The sequence below is a fragment of the Phascolarctos cinereus genome, unplaced genomic scaffold (genome assembly GCF_003287225.1).
Source record: "Phascolarctos cinereus isolate Bilbo 61053 unplaced genomic scaffold, phaCin_HiC Scaffold_9;HRSCAF=440, whole genome shotgun sequence".
Taxonomy (NCBI): domain Eukaryota; kingdom Metazoa; phylum Chordata; class Mammalia; order Diprotodontia; family Phascolarctidae; genus Phascolarctos; species Phascolarctos cinereus.
The window spans coordinates 217,342,257-217,363,659 of NW_027556402.1; the positions used below are offsets into that span (position 1 = coordinate 217,342,257).

At 39.9% G+C, this 21,403-nt stretch overlaps 1 pseudogene; it reads left to right on the forward strand.

Moving 5' to 3' along the window:
- The first annotated feature begins 11,255 nt into the window (after positions 1 to 11,255).
- Positions 11,256 to 20,779, forward strand: LOC110218927 (cytochrome c oxidase assembly factor 8-like; annotated as a pseudogene).
- The last annotated feature ends 624 nt before the right edge of the window (positions 20,780 to 21,403 follow it).

Genomic DNA, 21,403 nt, shown 5'->3' on the forward strand with positions numbered 1-21,403 from the left:
AGGATCAGAGGGCTTAAAATATTATATTCTGAAGGGCAAAGGAGCTAGGATTACAACCAAGAATCAAACACCCAGCAAAACTGAGTATAATGCTTTAGGGGGGGAAATAGACATTCAATGAAATAGAGGACTTTTAAGTATTCTTGATGAAAAGATCAGAACTAAATGGGAAAAATTTGACTTTCAAATATAACACTCAAGAGAAGCATAAAAAGGTAAACAAGAAAGGGAAATCATTAGGGGCTTAACAATGCTAAACTATTTACATTCCTACATGGGAAGATGATACTTGTAACTCATAAGAACTTTATTATTATTAGGGCAATTAGAAGGATTGTATATAGAAAAAGGGTACAGATGTGAGTTGAATATGAAGGGATGATATCTAAAAAAATTAAGGAGTGAAAAGAGGAATATACTGGGAGAAAAGGAAAGGGAGAGGTAGAATGGGGTAAATTATTTCACAATAAAAGAGGCAAGAGAAAGCATTTACAGTGGAGGGGAAGAGAAGGATGTTGAGAGAATGAGTGAACCTTACTCTCACTAGAATGGGCTCAGAGAGGGAATAACATACACACTCTACTGGGTATAGAAATCTATCTTACCCAACAGGAAAGTAGGAGAGGAAAGAGATAAGAGAAGGGGGGTGATAGAAGGGAGAGCAGATTGAGGTTGCTGGTAGTCAGAAGCAAAACACTTTTGAGGAAGGACAGGGTGAAAGGGGAGAGAGAATAGAATAAACAGGGTAGGTGGGAATAGAATGGAAGGAAATACATTTAGCAATAGCAACTGTGAAAAAAAAATTTTTTTGAAGCAAGTTTCTCTAATAAAGACCTCATTTCTCAAATGAGAACTGAGTCAAATTTATAAAAATAAGATCCATTCCTCAATTGATAAATGATCCAAAGATATGATCAGTTTTCAGATAAAATAATCAAAGCTATCTATAGCCATATGAAAAAATGCTCTAACTCACTATTGATGGGAGAAATGCAAATTAAAACAATTCTGAGATACTAACTCATACCTATTAGATTGGCTAATAGGACAGAAAAGAAAAATGACCAGTGTTGAAGGGAGTATGAGAAAAATGAGACATTAATGCATTGTTGGTGAAGTCGTGAACTGATTCAACCATTCTTGGAACTATGCCCAAAGGGCTCTAAAAGCATTCATACCTTTGACCTAGCAATACCACTACAAGGTCTGTATCCAAAGAGAGATAAAAACCAAAAAGGAAAAAGACATATACATACAAAAATATTTATAACAGAACTCTTCTGGTGGCAAAGAATTAGAAATTGAGGGTATGCTCATCAATTAGGGAATGACTGAAAAAATTGTGCTACGTGAATTTGATAGAATACTATTGTGCTATAATAAATGATGAGCAGGATGCTTTCAGAAAAACCTGGACTCTTATGAGCTGATGCAAAATGAAATGTATTATGTACAAAGTAACAGCAATATCATAAGATGATCAGCTGTGGACCACTTCACTATTTTCAGCAATACAGTGGTCAAAGACTATCCATCCCCAGAGAAAGAACTGATGGAGTCTGAATGCAACACAGATTGAAGCATACTTTTTTTAACTTTATTTTTCTTGAGTTTTTTTTTTGTCTAGAGCAAGGAAATAATTAATACCAGGGGAATCAACAACTAAACTGATTTTAATATTCTATGGCACAATTTACCTATACTGTGTGCAATACTACAGACTTTCATTAATATGTCTGAGCATGTACCTTTTTTCCCAGCAATATAAAATTGGTTTAGTTTCCAAAAATAAAGTATTTTAAGAATTTGCCTAAATTTACTTTTGTTATTGACCATTTTACTTCCCTCTCCTTAATGTTATGTTATAAACACATACAGGAAGCATATTTTAGGCAAAGTGTAAAAAGCTGGGGACAAAGTTCAGCCAACAATTTTTACTCCAGAAAAAGAATGGAATGTGCTTTCTTGTATAGAGAAGCAGTGGAGGTAGCTATACATTTTAAATCTTGTAAGCTACAATGACCAGCTATGTAGGGTGAGGTGTTAATTGTTAGACCAAATGGTCCTTTTTATACACAAGTAGGGGTTGCTTTTGTGAAGCCTGAAACTGTTCCTTCAGGGGCTGATGAATCCTTGATATTCTTTCTTTCTTTCTTTCTTTCTTTCTTTCTTTCTTTCTTTCTTTCTTTCTTTCTTTCTTTCTTTCTTTCTTTCTTTCTTTCTTGCTAGGCAATGCGGTTAAGTGACTTGCACAGAGTCACACAGTTAGTGAGTGTTATGTGTCTGAGGCCGGATTTGAAATCAGATCCTCCTGACTCCAGGGCCGGTGCTCTATCCACTGCGTTCCTGATATTCTTTCATTTTAAACATTTGCAGAAGAAGAAAACCAGGTGGTGGCATAATGGCATAGAGCCAGGGGATGTTCAAATTCTTCCTCTGGCACGCCCTATCAGTTTGTCCATGATCACAGTCATTTAATTTTTCAATATGTCACCCCTCCCTGCCAACCCCCAGGCAATTCTCTAAAACTATAAATGATGGACTAAATTTCCATGCCAGGGATTTTCTCTAAACTTGGAACTGTCTAGAAAGAGAGGCTCAGTTTAGAGGACAGAGCTCATGAGAAAGGCTGATGATTTTTAAATTTTTTTTTTACCAGATTGGACTTGCTTACATATGAAAATAGTTTAATTTTAATCTTCAGGGTTCAATTTTCTAGTCATTGGAACGATGAGAATTTTCCTTAGCACCAAGCACAGTTCCTGGTACGTGGCAGGTGCCACAGATAGATTGTGTAGTGTATAGAGTACTAGGGAAGACTCATCTTCCTGAGTTCAAATCTGGCTTCAGACACTTACTAGCTGTGTAACCCCGGGCAACTCACTTAACTTTATTTGCCTCAGTTTCCTCATCTGTAAAATGAGCTGGAGAAGGAAATGACAAACCACTCCAATATCTTGGTCAAGAAAACTGAAATGGGGTCAGGAAGAGTCAGATATGACTGAAAAATGACTGACCAATAACAATAAATGCTTGCTGAACTATTTAAGTGGCTAGTGAGCAGTTCCTGCTTCCTGGGAGGCTGAGGCTTGAGTTCTAGAGTTCTGAGTTGAAGTAGCGCAAGAGCTGATGGGGAGGCTGGTGCCGGTATGGTGAACTCCTAGCAGTGGAGGGTCACCAGGTCGCTTAAGGAGGGGAAAAAAGGCCCATGTTGGAAAAAATAGAACACATTGAAACTTCACTCTGATCAGTATATCAGTGAGTGGCCTCCTCACGAATTTCTAATCTGGATCAGATAAGGAGAACAGTCTCAGAAACAAAAACAAATCAACAACAACAGCAAAAAACAAGCAAACAAACAAAAACCTTGTTGACTGATGGCTTACATGAGTGGCCCTTAGGAAAGAGAATTTAATCCAAACAATATCAGAAATTATAAAAAGTCTTGCCTAATTTCAGTTGCTGGTTGAAGCCAATATTCTCGGCAGGCAGTAGAAAGAAACATCAAAATTCTCCCTACATTTAAGCAGGTTACATTTGATGGGAGAGAAATAACAACACATACATAGTTAAGTAAATACAAATTATCTACAAAGTAAATAAAATGTAATTGGGTGGGGATGAGAGAGATCACAATAATCTGGAGGGAAGGGATCACAAAAGTGCTACCTTGGGAAGTGTCTCTAGAAGTGAACCTTGGAGCAAGCTTGAAATTCCAAGAGGCTAACCTGGGGCCAGAGTGCATTCCAGACAGCATCGACAACCTATGTCTATATTGACAGGTAATACCTGAGGGAAAAGAAATCAATCCAGTATGGAGAAGGTTTTAAAGCTCTCCACCTGTTCCCAACGTCCCCCCTCCTCTATGTATTTGTGTTCTATTTCTACAAATATATTTCGACAAATATAAAAGGAATAATCCAAGCTCATACAGTCCTTTGAAAAGCAAACAAGCACACAGGCTCAGTACCTATCTGAATTATTCTACTCACTATTAATACCTTGCTCTGAAAATTCTAGCATGCACAGAGTGTTGGGGAATCATAGCTTTCGGGCTGGAAGAGACCTCAGAGAGAACCAGGCCGTTTGCTTAAGCACGTCAGTCATGATAGATTGTTTGGGAGGACTGCACAGAATAAATGTTACAGATATCTGGTGCATGCAAAGACCCCATCACTTTGTTTAGCTGATGTAACTTCTCCATTTGAAGAGGCTAGCTGCATCTGGGAGAGTCATGGTAATGTGTAAGGGAAGTGCTTCCAAAAGAGAATGGAGCATGCTTCTATGTTCTGTAATTGGTTTCAGTTGACTAGCCACATGGCAAATGGGAGGCTCTTTGATTGACTTCAGTGGTGTTCAAATGGCCTAGGTGGCTTCCACCATTCCTCTCTTACCTCAGTCTTTTTGGTTGCTCCATTCCTGGGTGAGACACCATGCTTTAACCAAGAGAGCCTACAGCAACTTCCTCATCCCGTTGATGTCCTGGGGAATAAGAAACAGGCCTTCATCTTTTGCCTTTCTGTTTGTTTCTTTTTTCCATTTCTGGGGAAGGGAATTAAGTCTCTAGTATTGTGAGTCTAGAAAGGTCGGAAGGGTCCTCTCTCATGTTCAAAATTCCAGATCAGGTTTTGTACCCAGCTTGGCATCAGTGGCCTGAGAGAAGGAAGGAGTGACCTGAATGGCCCAAACAGCTGAAATATACATATAGAATCGATGGAAGATAACCTTAGAGCTGAAGGCTCTGATAGCTTAGGGAACGTGGAAAGGTTCCCTACAGAAGGTGGCATTTGAAGTAGGCTTGAAAGAAGCCAGAGATTCAAAAGAAAGAAGGAAATGAGCATTTTATATAGCACCTACTATGTGCCAGGGGCTTTACAAATATTACCCCATTTGATCTTCACAAAATCTCTCTGAGGAAGGTACTATTATGATCCCAATTTTACAATTGTGGAAACTGAAGCAAACCAAGGTTAAGTCACTTTCCCAGGGTCACACAACTAGTAAGTGTCTGACACTGCATTTCATCTCAGGTCTTCTTTACTCCAGACCCAGTGGTCTATCCACTGCACCATCTAGCTGCTCCATCGTCTAAGAAGTAGAGGTGAGGAGAACATTCCAGACACGGGGCACAGCCAGTGTAAAGACACAGACTGTTGTGTGAGGAACAGTAAAGTAGGCTTCCAAGGCTGAACCTCGGAGCACGCAGAAAGGAGTACTATACAGGAAGACTGGAAATACGGGAAGGGAATGTGTGGGACAACTGAAAGTTTCTCATGTGAAATATAAGCTATGCTCCAAAAATGTAGTAAGGCTTCAGAAGCATGAGCTGGGCCCAAGTTTCACTTTCTTGTAAGTCTTGTGTTTTTTGGGGAATAGGGCCATACACCAGACACCTACCCCCTCCCTTCTTTTGTAGCCACCCCCTCTCTTGTTTTGTACCTTATCTTTGCCAAATAAGGCAATCCTCTAGCTCCCAAACTTGCTATGGGTAAAATATATCTCTTGGGTTCTAAATATAGACTGTAAGGTCTCTTGCCTCAACCAATGAGGATAAAGAGATTGAGGTAAACAGGTGGGGAGGGGGGGTTTCTCAGAGGGGTTTGCCTAAGAGTATGTAACTGCTTGCCTGCTTCTTGCATCTTGCCTCACTACTCCAGTCCACCCTGGGTAGGTGATACCCAACTCTAGCTCGAGATTTGCTAGAATAAATCTTCTGTTTTCTACCTGGAGAAACCTCTGAGTTTTTATTTGGGTAAGTGGTGTCAATCCCACTCAGGAACAGGCTATGAAAAATTTAAAATGACAAACAGGAGTTTATATTTGATCCTAGAGGTAATGGAGAGTCTCTGCAGTTTCTTGGTAGAGGGCAACATGGTTAGCCCTGTGTTTTAGGAAAACTAGTGTGATGGCTCTTAGGAGGATAGACTGGAGTGGGAAGAGACTGTAAGGAGGGAAGCCAGTTAAAAGTCTATGGTACCAGTTTAGGAATGAGGGGATGAGGACCTGAAGCGGTGACTGTGAAGAGAGAAGGAGGCGTATACAACAGATGCTGAGTTGTGTTTGGAACATGTTTGACACGCGCAAATTTTATTGACTCCAGATTGATATCAGGGACTTGTCTTCCTTTGTCACTTTTATGAGATGTGTGAGAAGTCACTGCTCTTAAAAAAATTAAATGAAGATCGTTTCCAACCTAGGAATTTCCCCAGAGGCAGTTAGGTGGTACAGTGGATAGAGTGTTGGGCCTGGAGTTAGGAAGACCTGAATTCAAATCTGGCCTCAGATGTTTACTAGCTCTGTGACCGTGGGTAAGTCACTGTCTCTCTGCTAAGTCACTTTCTGATAAGTCATTTTGTTTGCCTCAATGTCCTCAACTGTCAAGTGGGGATAATAATAGCACTGACCTTCCAGAGTTGTTGTGAGGATCAAATGAGATTATACTTGTAAGCTTAATAAATGCTTATTCCCCCATGCTAATGACATCACAGGTTAAGAACCGAAATACAAAACAAAACACAATTCACAAAACCCACCCCAAAAAATGAAGGGAACTGCAACTCCATTCAGAGTGCCTGCCATGTTTTTACTCCATGTCTGTGGATGAAAACAATACTAGAACCTGTCCCTGATCCCTGAAATAAACTCTCTCATGTTTTGCTTCCTGTATTGTTTTTTCAACCCCATAAGAAGATCTTTTATTTCGTCAGCATGAACATTTCCTCCACAGATAACAGACAGGAACTCTGCCCTCAGAGGGTAGTTTTGTGTTGAGTCTTCCCAAACTTAACTAGGTTGGATCTTGGCTGCACTGGCATACCAGACCAGGCCTATAGCCAAAGCCTTTCTACCTTGGCAAGCCTCAACAAGGCTTGTGCTCTGCTGGCATTATCTGTGAAAACTCAGGGTCACCTCCATGCATGGGTCGGGGGAGAAGCATTAGGACTTTCTCTTTAATCTCGATGTATTCATTATCCACAGAAGTGTATCATGGAGTGGCACAGAGGCTTACAATGGTGACAGACCTGTATAACCTGAATAGCCACTTTTCTTTCTAGGAGTTAAGAGAAAAACATTTATTTCATGTGTCTATTGAGTTTTAGGTGTTTTCCCCACATTGCATTGTCTTCTTCACAGTTCTCATAATATTATCTTAAAATGTTCCCTTCTCTAGCAAGATCTGATCAAGGTGATTCTAAGTAAATAATAAATCGTTAGCTCGCACTGGCATGAAAAATTTATACCTTTAACCTTATTCCTTCATCATTCAAGGGACACCAAATCCTGTGCAAACAAGTATGATTTACAAATGAGTCAGTTGCAAGGCATGCCGCTTCTCATTAAAACATACTCTTGAAATTTTGCTACCTCATCACTGTTCACACAAACTTTGTTGCCCCTGATTTTCATAGTAGATGCATGCCTTTTACTTTAGATGAAAGAAACTAGGATAGTTTCTAGTGGATAGAAAAACTGTTGAGGATGGTCACTGGATTGGAAGTCAGAAGATAAGGGTTCATATCTTCTCTCTGTCACTTGTCCCTCTAGGCCTCAGTTTCCTAACTTGCAAAAATATGGGGTTCAGACTAAATGACCTCTAAGGTTGATTTAGGGGCGGCTAGATGGCACAGTGAATACAGCACCAAGCATGAAGTTAGGAAGACGTCTTCATCTTCCTGAGTTCAGATCTAACCTCAGATGCTTACTAGCTGTGTGACCCTGGGCAAGTCACTTCATTTGCCTCAGTTTCCTCATCTGTAAAATAAGCGGGAGAAGGAAAGGGAAAACCACTCCAGTATCTCTGCCATTTGTGAATGGGATCACAAAGAGTCAGACACAACTGAAACAACTGAACAAGATTAACATGGAACTCCAGAGCCTTTCTCCGTGTGCTATATGCAGATGCATTCCCTGATTTACAAATGCCTCATGTTCACAGTTCCCTGTAAGAAAAGGCATAGCCACAGTCCCCTTCTCTCCCCAAATCAAGGATCCCTGAAGTATCCTCACAGTGGCACAGAGTTAGAGGAGTCAAATAAATTAGGAGAGCAGAGGGGAACTTCCTGTTCTAGTTACTCTGGTGGCCAAAGAGCAAAATGCATTCTTGCCATTTCAAGTTAGAGTACATCTCGTTAAAAACCAAAACGATTGTTGTAAATGGTGGTTGTGTTCTCTGTTCTGTTACTATTAACACTATACTTAAGGTACATTAGGGATTAAGTAGGTTTTTGTGGACTAGCCTGGGAATCATTATTAATAATGTCACGTCCATGGGAAAATGCGTTCTGATTTCTAAGTGCTTGACTTAAAAACTTTTTTGGGGAGAACACCACCTATGCATAAAGCAGACACTATATTTGGTTATTTATTCAAATAATCTAGACTCGTGGGTAGAAAGGCTAGGAGGTGCACCTGTGATTCATTGATACAAGAAACTTCCAGAAACTCCCTCTATCAATACAGGGGTGTGCGTGCTTTGTGATTTGCAATCTTACGGTTGCCTAGGGATTGAGAGATTAAGTGATTTTCCCAGGGCTACCCTGTCAAGATGTGGGACTGAAATCTAGTTCTTCCTAGCCCTGAGGCCAACTCTCTGCTCACCATGCTATACTTCTCTACTGCCTAGATTTTAACTAGGAAAAGCTTACCTTTGTGCTCTAGACTCAACTGTACCCTGATATCTTTTGGATTTGAATAAGAGGCAGCCACCTCATAGCTGGGGGGAGGGGGATCTTTAGGAGCATATACTAATCAAACAGCTTGGGGTGTGATAAGGGAACAGAGTCTACATTTAGTCCCATCTTTTCTACTCAAACCTCCAGAGATGAGGGATTTGATAAGGATTGTAGACTCAGGAATGATTTTTGCAGACTAAATTTTTGTAGTAGTTAAATGGTCATTGACCTCCCTACTCAGATATTATATTCTAGCTTCCCAATACAGTCAGGCCAGGGAATCCAGCTCTCATTGTCTTGGTATAAGGCTTCTGGAGGTGGGGAGGGGCATCTAGAGGCATAGTAGGCATAGGATGGAAATTTTCCAAAGCTGTGTGTGTGTGTGTGTGTGTGTGTATGGTTTAAAGAAAAAGACCATTAATAGTAGTGACTAGCATTTATATAATGTTTTAAGGTTTGCAAAAGCAATTAACAAACATGATCTCATTTCATTCTTACAACACTGAGAGGGAGGTGTTATTATTATTCCCATTTCACAGATGAAGAAACTGAAATAGACAGAAGTTAAGTGACTTGCCCAGGATCACATAGCTAGAAAGTGCTAAAAGCTTGATTTGAACTTGGGTCTTCCTTCAATGACTGGTACATAGTAGGTGCTTAATAAGTGTTTATTGATTGATTTCCTGAGCTATACTACTTAGTTGCCTCTAGTTGTTAGCTAGACAAAGCTCTGGTTAATGGAACTGTGATCATCTAGAAAGCTTGTAGTTTATGCATGCCAAATACAACACGCTATATCTACTGTGGACACTGGGTCTGCCCCTTCTTCCTAATGCTTCTCCCCTTCCTTTTTCTTAAAGCTTTCATACTCCATGCAGATCCTCCCCATTTGATTCAGCTAGGGCTCCCCACCAATCTCTAACATATCCCTACCTGTGACATCACAGTGGTAAACAGACCAGTTGTACTTGAGAAACAACAGGTCCTATGACAGCCAACATTTAGGTAGCGATCTACAGTTTGCAAAGTATTTTGTTATCTCTTCTGTTCCTCACCGTGGCCCGGTGAAGTGGGTGTTGAGAGGCTCAAATGAGATAAGGAATGTAGAGTGCTTTGTAAATCTTAAAGTGCTATATAAATGCCTTATTGTTATTATTAACTATCTATATACTCATATGCCCATCTCTCTCTCTCTCCACATATGTATGTATGTATGTATGTAAATATATATATGCCTCTAGTCAACAATCCTTCAAGCAGATGTTGATACATTCCCTGAGCCCTCTACTACACTCCAGCTGAGATCAAACAATGTTTATATGGCAATATAAGCAATAACGCCTGGTGTCAGGAAGACCTGTGTTCAAAAGTGGCCTCAAGACACTTACTGTGTGACCCAGGGCAAGTCACTTAACATATTGGCCTCAGTTTCCTCATCTGTCAAATGGGGATAATAATAGCATTTACTTCCCAGGGTTGTTGTAAGCATTAAGCATTTAACACAATGGCTAGCACTGTGTAAGTGCTATCCAAATGCTATCTGTTACTATAATTATTATTAAGACAGGTGTGTACTGGTAAATATTTAATAACAGGGCTCTCCAGGGAAAACAGTTATATGCATACATACTTTTAAGTTTTATTTAAGTTTTAAAATTTTAGGGTAGTACCCCTAATGATTGACAATCAAGAAGTTGTGCAGTTGGTTTTCAGTGGTGTCTGACCCTTTGTGAACTCATTTGGGGTTTTCTTGACAGAGATAGTGGAGTGGATTGCCATTTCCTTCTCCAGCACATTTTACAGATGAGGAAAACTGAGGCAAGCAGGGTTAAATGACTTGCCCAGTTTCACACAGCTAGTAAATGTCTGAGGGCAGATTTGAATTCAGGAAGATGAGTCTTCCTGACTCCAGCCCTAGCTCTCTATGCACTGTGCCACCTAGCTGCCTCCAGTTGGGAAAACCTGAGTTCAAATCCAGCCTCAGACATTTGGTAGCTGTATGACCCTGAGCAAGTCACTTAACAATTGATTGCCTCAGTTTCCTTATTTGTTATATTATTAGCATATTGCATATCATTATTTACTTATTAAATATTATTATATTGATTATTAATCTGTATTATTAACACTTTGAGTCTAGACAATCAATAAAACAATAAATCAAACCCTAATTTGTAGTTGGATTTCTGAGATATAAAGGCTTACACTGAAAATTTAGTAATTTGCACAAGCCAGTTAAAGCTAGTTCCAGCACACCCTTGGGTAGGCACTATTATCATCCCCATTTTACATATGGAGAAACTGAGGAGAAGAGAAGTGACTTGCCCGGGGTCACCCTGCTAGTATCTATGGAAGGTTTTGAATTCAGGTCTTCTTGACTGTCAAGCTGTCTATGACCTGTTTTGATGAGCTTCCCTGGCATAAAGGCACTCTCAGCTCAAGCATTCTGAGCACCGAATACAGATGGTAACAGAGCTGGATGGAACTAAGGCTGAGGGTAGCCTCGCAGAAGGACAATCATTGAATCCCTTCCTTCTGTCCTGAAAACCACTGCACCCAAGGCTCTAGTGGTCATTCCTTCCAATGACCAAGACTGACCGAAGCTCAACTCTGTCACCCCCTCTCGCAAATGAGAGCTTATTGGACTATGCCTCTTCCCTTGTTGTCCCTGATTCCCAGTGTTCCTGCCTTTCTCTGGATGTTTTGTTTTCCATTGAACTTCTCCTTATGTGAGTTTAAACAGGTCATGATCAAAGACTGTTACAAGACTAAATGATTCTTTGGTGAAACCCCTAAATTCCATAAGAACTTATTGGACCAAGTGGTTGCACAAATCTTTTTTTTTTCTTTTTTGGTGAGGCAGTTGGGGTTAAGTGACTTGCCCAGGGTCACCCAGCTAGTAAGTGTCAAGTGTCTGAGGCCAGATTTGAATTCCGGTCCTCATGACTCCAAGGCTGGAGCTCTATCCACTGTGCCACCTAGCTGCCCTTGCTCAAATCTTTTAAAGTAAAACATTGCCATCTTCTCTTCACTGAACATTTTTACAAAAAAAAATTACAGAATCTAAGAGTTGGAAGGGACCTTGGAAGCTGTCCAGTCCAGGTCTGTATCTGACTGAGAATATCCTTCTCCAATAAGTGGTCACCCAGCCTCTGAATGAAAACCTCCAGTGTGGTGGGATCTAGCCACTTCCTGAAGAAGTCCACTGCAATCTTGGCAACCTCTAAATATTAGGAAAATTTTCTTTACTGTAAAATACTCATATACACCCATAATTCCTGAATTCATGCTTGACCATCCTGTGTAACTCTTGCCCATGCCCTCCTAAAAGTTTGCCCCAGGGGGTTCACCCAATGTGCCAGAGGCCTTCCTTGCTTTCTCCTGGCATTGCAAGGTTATCCATGGGACACACTGGATGCCTACTTGTCATCAATCATTTATTCCATGTGAACAGTCCATTTTCTTTTTCTTTTTTTAATTATGGGATTATTATTTCATCATAATAAATACTAATTTAATGTTATAATTATATCTGTTAGATTATTAATATATTAGCCTATTATATGTATGTTATACTATTAATATAATATCTTATTGTTAATATATTATATGTTTGCTATATTATTTTGTTAATATAATATAATGTTTATATTATTATATAATCATTATAATAGCTGTACTTTTTTATTATTATTTTGGTTATAATTATAATTTTAACTATAAAATTCTTTGCATTTTTTTATTCCTGCTCTTCCTTGGAGTTTTTCACTGGTTATGTGGCATGGCCTGCTCTCACGTTTCCACTGCCTTCTGTGTGCTACTCATTTTTAGCTCTCCAGGAGCAGTGGTATGACACATCTTGCTGCCATAAAGCAACAGTGGTAAAATGTTAGCATTGTGAAAAATGGGCCTTTGTTTTCAAGCAAAGCTTGGGGTCAATAAAGAAGCTTTGTAATTTTCTGAAAGCAATACAGTCCTCCTCCTCTTCAATGCTGGGCCCAACTCATTGCTCCTCTGAACTCTGTATTTCAGATACACATACAGTTGAATAGGCTCTGTAGATTGTCCAAATACATATTGAAATCTGACTAACAGACATTCTTCACCCATTTTGTCTTTCACTTTCCCCTTATCTTCAACTCCTATCTTCTCTGGTTTTCCTTAGCTCTTAGCCAAAATCTCACCTTCAGAAAGAAGTCTTTCCTGATCCCCCTTAATGCTAGGGCCTTCTCTCTCTGGATTATTTCCAAATTACCTTGTATGTATCTAATTTGTACATAGTTGTCTGCATGTTGTTCTCCCCATTGAACCTTGAGCTCCTTGTGAGCAGGGACTACTTTTTTGCCTTTTTTGGCATCCCCAGCTCTTAGCACACTTAATAAATATTGATTTACTTGAATTAACTTCCCTAAGCCTCAGTTTCCTCACCTGTAAATGAGGAAATTATATCATCTCTAAGGCCTCTTGTAGCTCTAAATATACAATGAAGGCTTCACTTGAGAAGGCTGCCTACAGTAGGTGCTTCTACTTCCTCTCCTCTCACTTTTGTCTTAACTTCCTACAATCCAGCTTCCAGATTTATCATTCAACAAAAACTTCTCTCTCCAAAGTTACTAGTGACCTCCTAACTGCCAAATCCAAAGGCGTTTTTCAGTCCTCATTCTTGTTGACCTCTCTGCAGTCTTTGACACTGTCAATCCTCTCTCTCTGTTCTCTAGGTTTTCAAGACACTGCTTTCTCCCAATTATTTTTCTACCTATCTGACCACTCCTCAGTGTTCTTTGCTGCATCTTTATCTCAGTCATGATCACTAACCATGGGTATTGCACAGGACTCTGTCCTGGATCCTTTTTTCTTCTCCCTCTATACTACTTCACTTGGTGATCTCATCAGCTGCCCATGGAATTCGTTATCATGGTGATGATTCCCAGATGTACAGATCCAGCCCTAACCTCTCTGCTGACTTCCGTTTTAGGACTTCCAACTGCCTTTTCGACACCTTCAAATTGATGCACAAAAGATGCAGACCTCTTTTTTTGGGGGGAGGGGGATTGCAACAACTTTACAGAAAGAAAAGTGCAGTTCTTTCAAACGCCTGAAAGAAACTTGAGGGAATCTAGACACCTCCCCTCAAGTTCAAGACCAAATGCTGGGTGGCTTCTTTTTGGATGTTGTAGTTGTGTCCAAAATTAAACTCGGTATCTTTTCTCCTAAGCTCTCCTTTCTTCCAAATGTCCTCATTGAGGGCAGTGGCTTGGCTGAGGTGACCAGCATCCTCCCAGTTTCCCAGACACCAAGATGTCATTCTTGTCTCCTCACTCTTAGTCCTCATACCCATTCTGTGGCCAAAGCCTATTGATTTCATCTTTGCAATACCTTTTGAATACGTAACATTCTTTTCTCTGATATTTCCACCCCCCCCCCCGGGTGCAAGCCCTTATTACCTCACACCTGGATTACTGCATTAGCCTACTGGTTGGCCTGTCTCCCACAAATCTCCTCCCACTCCAGGCCATCCTGCATTCAGCCACCAAAGTCATTTTGCTAATGCACTGGTCTGATCATGTCACCACCATACTCAATGAGCTCCAGTAGTACCCTATCACCTTCAGGATCAAACACAAAATAGTCTGGTATTAAAAGTCCTGCAAAACCTAGACTTTTCAGTTTCCTTACATCGCACACCCACCTCCCCAATTCTGTGATCCAGTGACACTGATCTCCTTGCTGTTCCATAAGCTATTCTTTCTGGCTGTCCCCCATGCCTGTAATGCTCTTCCTCATCTCCTCCTCCTGACTTCCCTGGCTTCTTTTGGGTCCCGGCAAAAAAATCCCATCTTGTAAAGAAAACCTTTCTCAAGCCCTCTCTATTTCAATGCCTTTCCTCTGTTAATTATTTTCTATTTATTTTGTATATAGCTTGTTTGTACATGTTTGTTTACTTATTGTCTCCCCTACTAGATAGTGAGCCAGGGCAGGGACTGTCTTTTGCCTTTCTTTGTGTCCTCAGCATTTAGCACAGTGCCTGGCACATAGTAGGTGCTTAATAAAGGCTTATTGACTGACTGATTGATTCCATGAATGTAATATAATTGAATAAAGCACTTTTAAATCCTGAGCATCCACTGTGTCCATAGTTACTCTTCTGATCCTTGTAACATTTATATGAAATGTGATCATAAATAAGGTACAGGCATGAATAAGTTCCAGGCTTATCAATGAAAATCACCCAACCACAGGGACTAGCTGAATAGAACTGAGCCTGGGGAAACAGAGAAATCCAAGTTGTAAGCAGAAGTGGGCAGGAGCAGTGTAGGCAGATGTATACCCACTCCTTCCAATATCCTTTCACTGACCATTCAATTAACATTAATTAATAGGTGGAAAGAGAGCTATCCAGATTTTCTTCTCCAGCCACATAACTCTCCAGTGTAGAAAGTTCTGTGTAGGAAGAGATGCCAGTCCTAGTATCCACACGCTTGTATACAGTGTTGGCTTGGTGTGGGAAAGGGGAAAGGTCAATGGAAATGATCTCCCAGGATGTGTAAGCATATCTGGCCCACTTTAATATGTTCTATTAGAGTTCGTAATGTGTTCTAATTAGACAGATACATAGGAGGGCTACACTGGGCAAACACTGGAAAATAGTCAAATCATGTTCTTGGTCTGGCTCCAACTCCCTACCTCAATCCTTCTCTTGCCATGGTCATAATATTCTAACTTTTTTTCAGGCAAGGGCCCTATTTCTTCTTCCTTGTTCCTTTATCTAACTCATCTGAGGTTCTGTACACAGCAGGCCCTCAATAAATATAATTGACTACTAGGAAAATCAGCAATTTTCTCTTAATTTTTAAGGGCTGGATCAGTAGATCTGGGAGTCATCACCATGAAATGATAATTAATTCCATGGGAGCTGTTTTAGTGAGGAAAACTGTGAGTCTAGTGAGGGACATCGACAGCAGAGACCGAAAGGGTCGGTAGCAACAGCAGCTGAGTCTGGTGATGAATCAGCCCTGGGGGTAACCTGTTTCACCCAGCCTAGCAGATCAGACGCACTGCAACCTGCAATAAGTTTGCCCAGATGAGCAAGGGAGTGACTCAGCATTGCCTCCATCACACCCAGAAGAGAACTTCTTGGAAATTCCAGAAATAGGTATTAAAAGGATTCCTGGCTTCCCTGGATTTTCCTTCAGGTCCCAGCAAAAATCTCACCTTGTACAACCCCTCTGAATTCTTGTGCCTTCTTGTGCCACATTTTCTACATGGGTGACTCTTTACTGTAAGCTTGCTGTAAGTTTGAACTACTCTTGCCAGGGACTGAGCATATGCAGAGGACAATGGACCACCTAGTTTGGGGAGATGTTTTGGTAACTTTGGTCCTTGCTAAAACTTCTCAGTAAATATGATAATAATAGCTAATATTTATATGGTGCTTAATATTCTTTGAATTTGATTTTGAATATTATTTGAATATTAATTAATTAATATTCTAATGAATATCAATTGGTTAATTGCAAATGATTAATTGGTACTGAGAGGAGCATACCAGATGAGGACTCACGAGTGATAGTTCTAGATTCCCTAACCCCTCAGTGTTACCCTAGAATCCTCAAGGGAAAGAGTAGTCAACAGCTTTCTGGAACTATGGGTCAAAGTTAGCACTGGGAGAGTGAGCTTGGAGGTGGTATTACACAAAGGGCTATAATTTCATCATTGTGCAAATTTCTTCCATTGATGAATGTTGTGACTCTTCTGCACTTTAGTAGATAACCTTCATGAGTTGCTGTGGCTGAAAAACTCCATCACCTAGCAGTCTCTGGTGATGAACTCATCTATACATGTTCTCTTGGACAATAGTCATTCAGACATATGTTCTGTTAATGGGCCCATACTGAATCTTTTCCAGTTTTGGAGATGAACTTCCAGAGCTTGCATTTGCTTAGCATAGCCTTTGATAACTCAACTTGGCATCTTAATAAAAATGGTAATGTTCATATCTTACCTTTCTACAGAGTATTTAAAAGAAGAATATTATACTTTTTAAGGAATTTACAATTTAATCACATATAATATGGATACATGGAGTTAATCAAGGAAAGTTTCCTGATCAATTTGAGGAGCTTGCTAGGAAGGGAATCTTTGATTCTCTCCTGATAGAGTATTGATATGCCCGTTGGCATCATGTGAGAGTACAAAAGATATCTCTTGGGGCAGCTAGGTGGCACCTAGCTTAGAGCACTGGCCCTGAAGTCAGGAACACCTGAGTTCAAATCCGGCCTCAGACCAAACACCTGACATTTACTAGCCGTGTGACCCTGGGCAAGTCACTTAACCCCAATTGCCTAACAACAACAACAAAAAAGATATCTCTTAATCCAAGTTTAAGTGACTGGAACTGCCCTTAAGATGATTTGATTGGTATGGACTCTTGGGAAGAAACACTCTGTTGAGAGGATATACTTTCTTGGGTGGCAGTCTATAAAAATGAGCTGACAGACCTGCACAGCCTTTTTAGAAAAGATTCTTTCCACCTTTAATTTTGAACTTTTTTCTGACTGGGGAGAAGAAGGGAGAATTTCTCACTTGCCCTACCAGGAGTCTTTAATAGTTCCTTTCAATAGGAAGTACATAGTACGAGTATTGTGGGCTAGATATACACAGGCATGCTAGTATATCCGTTGCCTACTCTATCACTGAATAACTGTGAGTTATTCAGACAATGCTGGTCCAGAGGCAAAATGTTGCTTGCCTAGCAACCCCAAAGTGTACTTCCCTTTTGAGGGAGTCTAAACCATGAGATGGCACTATGAATCTGAGAAGAACTATGTAGGACCCTGTTGGAAAACTAGGGATCCACTGGAAAGCCATGATGTCGCCTCCCAGCAACCCCAAATTCAGTTCCCTTTCAAAAAAAAGTCTAACCATAGAATGACACTGGGTCAGAAGAACTCTGGGACCTGATGGAAAAATGGGACCTGCCAGAGAGGAAGAGTTGTATTGATTTTTTAGGTGATACTATAATTATGTCTGATTAAGGGACCTCATGAGTGCTTCATAACTTCTGAATTTTCTGTAGTGTGAAGTAAAGGCTGTCCTCAATCCAATACATATTTGTTACCTTAAGGGCTAATAGCCAGGCACCCACATTTACAAAAACCTAGACATAAGCTACATTTAAGTTATAATTGGAAATTTCCCATGGTATAAACTCTGTGTGTGGGCAATAATGAACCAAAAGACTGCCATTTTAGGGCATGAACAATCATACTCACTTTACATTTATATTTACCACTAATTACAAAGTAACAGAATCTGAGTTGGAAGGAACCTCAGAGATCATTTAGACTCACATATAATTAAAACTTTACAACATACCCAATAAGTGGTCATCCAAATCCAAACTCCACGTGAAAACTTTCAATGAGGAGGAACTTCCTCCTGATGTAACCCACAGCACTTCTAGATCATCATACTTCTTAGGAAGATTGTTCTTTCATGTAGCCTAAGTAACAGTTTGAGCCTTCCATCCAGGGCTCCTCCTGACTCTCCTCTGCTTAATAGTCTTTCAAATACTCAAAGATATAGTAGTTATCCCGATCCTTCTAAGAAGTAATGCGCTAGTATATGTTTAACTGTTGGCTTTCCAGAAAAAAATGAAGTATGCTCAACACATGTTAGAATTTTAATTTGGATTATCAACATTTTCTCCATCAATTTCTCAAGATTAGACAATCAACAGAACAATAAATCAAGCCCTGATTTGTCATATTAGCCATATCAAGAAAAAAAGCCAAAAAAAAAATAAAGTGAGGAAATTATACTTCAATTTGCAGTGAGTTCAACAGAGTTCTCTCTGTGGAGGTGGATAGCATTTTTTCATCATGAGTGCTCTGGAATTGTCTTGGATCATTGTATTGATCAGAGTAGCTAAGTCTTTCACAGTTGATCATCATTACAGTATTGCTGATTTCCCAGTTTTTCTCATTCACTTTGTATCAATTCATTTTTTATTTTTATTTTTGGAGATCATTCCAACATAACTGACTCGCACTCACAACTTCTATCTATGTAGGCTCCTTCTAACTGCCCTAAAAATGTTAAAGGAACTGCATGCATCATCATCACATATAGGAATGTAACTTTATTGAGTCTCTTATAAATACTCTTTCATATTTACTTTTTTATGCTTTTCTTGAGCTTTCTCACTAAGTGGTTTATGTTTCAATGATTTAAGTATCATTCTCCTAGAAGAATATAGGAGTCATAGGTTCATTCATTTTTCAGTTGTGTCCAACTCTTCCTGAGATTTTCTATTCAGCTCTGGTCTTTTCATCAAAAATGCTTGAAAGTCCTCTATTTAATTAAACATCTATTTTCCCCCTGAAAGATTATACTCAGTTTTTCTGGGTAGGTTATTCTTGGTTGTAATCCTATCTTCTTTGCCTTCTGGAATATCATATTCCAAGCTCTCCAATCCTTTAATGTGGAAGCTAATAAGTCTTGTGTGATCCTGACTGTGGCTCCACAATATTTGACTTGTTTCTTTCTGGCTGCTTACAGTATGTTCTCCTTGATCTGGAAACTCTGGGATTTGGCTATAATATTACTATGCATTTTCATTTGGGGATCTTTTTCAGAAGGTGATCAGCAGGTTCTTTTAATTTCTATTTTTCCCTCTGGTTCTAGAATATCAGGGCAGTTTCACTTGATAATTTCTTGAAATATGATGTCTAGCTCCTTTTTCAGGTAGTCTACTAATTTCTTAAATTATCTCTCCTCAATCTATTTTCCAGGTCAGTTGTTTTTCTGATGAGATATTTCACCTTTTCTTCTATTTTTTTTCATTCTTTTGACTTTGTTTCATTGTTTCTTGATGTCTCATGGAGTCATTAGTTTCTACTCGCCTAATTTTAACTTTTAAGGAATTATTTTTTTCAGTAAGTTTTTGTACCTGTTTTTCCATTTGGTCAATTCTACTTTTTAAGGAGTTCTTTTCTTCAGAGAATTTTTATACCTCTTTTACCAAGTTGTTAATTCTCTTTTCATAATTTTCTTGCATCACTCTCATTTCTTTTCCAATTTTTCCTCTACCACTAAGCTTTATCTTTAACTCTTCCAGGAATTCTTATTGGGCTTGAGTCAAATTAGCATTTTTCTTTGAAACTTTAGTTGTAGCTGTTTTCACGTTGTTGTCTTCTGACTTTATGTCTTGGTCTTCCTTTTTTTGTTTTTGTTTTTGTTTTTAAAGGCAATTGGGGTTAAGTGACTTGCCCAGGGTCACACAGCTCCAGGTCAGCTCCCACCCCAATGTCATACATAGACCTCTCCTGCTGATCTCCTAAGTTGTCTTAGGCTGGAAAAATTTCTCACCCCCTATCTTTCACTGGCTTTGCTATTCCAAAATTTGATTTGAGGAGTTATTTTAAAGTTGTTTGGAGAGTTCAGCTGGGTTTCTGCCTGTACTCTGTCATTTTGCCTCTATCTTCAGAATAAGTATTTTAAGAAACTAGCTTCTTGGGGCTGGAGGCAGAGGCTTGTCAGTCCACTCTGCTGAGGCTTCACCTTCCATGGCTACAGGTCTGGCCCAGAAAAAGGGCTAGAGTCCAAGGACTTGAGGCAGAACCGGGTGTCAAAATTTTGCCCCCTCTCCCAGAAAATCTTGCAATGATTGGATTGTACCCCCACATAGATATTCAAACCTTTGACCAATCAAATTCTACATCCCTGAAAATGAATCTCCACTGGGACAGCAGCTTAGGAAATTAAGACGAGAAACACAAGAATGGAATCAACAATATTGGGCAAACCAGAATCAGACATTTGGGAAGGAAAAAGAGGAATTCATTCATTCAAGATTGAAAGCTAGAGGTCTGGGATTGAAAGATGAAACAAGTAAAAAAATAACACCGAATGCAGAAGAAACAGCTGATTTTTACAAGGAATTCTTAAGTAAAAAATTCCAGAAGCATATGTACTACAACAGAGACTGGTACAGACATAATTTTATTACCACCTTATTCACGGGAAGAGTGGCCTTAGAGAGGATCTGGAGGAAGCTTGGATTCAAACAGGATCACAAGATTAAGAAGGAAGGAACTTTGAGATGAATGTTCTCCCCGCTTCTCTCTGCCCCACCATTATATGGATAATGCCGAAAGAGGTGAAGTAATTTGCCTAAGGTCACACAGGTGATTTCCCTGAAGGTTCAGTGATTGCCCTACTCCTAATATTCCAAGATTTAGAGCTGGAAAGAGGGAGAAGGGAATAAGCATTTACATGTGCCAGGCACTTTACATGTATTATTTCATTTGATCCTCACCACAACCCTGCAAGGGGGAGTTGTCAAGGCCCCTGCCTGATCTGCTCTGGCTATAGAGCACACCCACCCCCCAACCCCTTGGAGCATACATCGAGCTGAACTGAACTCTCCTGTCTGTTTCCAAGGATCCATCTGCTCATCACTGAAGGATTTGGGGAAGATATGACACCACCAGGAGGAGGGAGAATGCATCAAAGAGTACTGACCACTGAGTCATTACAAAGAGTAGCCTGCTCAGTAGACCCTGGAAGAAGTGATTCACATCCACCCTCTGGCTCTCTCCTTGTCTGGACTGTGGGGACTTCGCAGAGGCTCTCTCTTGGACTTCCTTCCCATGGATAGGCAGTAGAATCAGGTCTCTCTCCTTCCCAAAAGCTTTAGTGGCAGCAGGAACATGTCCTGTTTAGGCTAC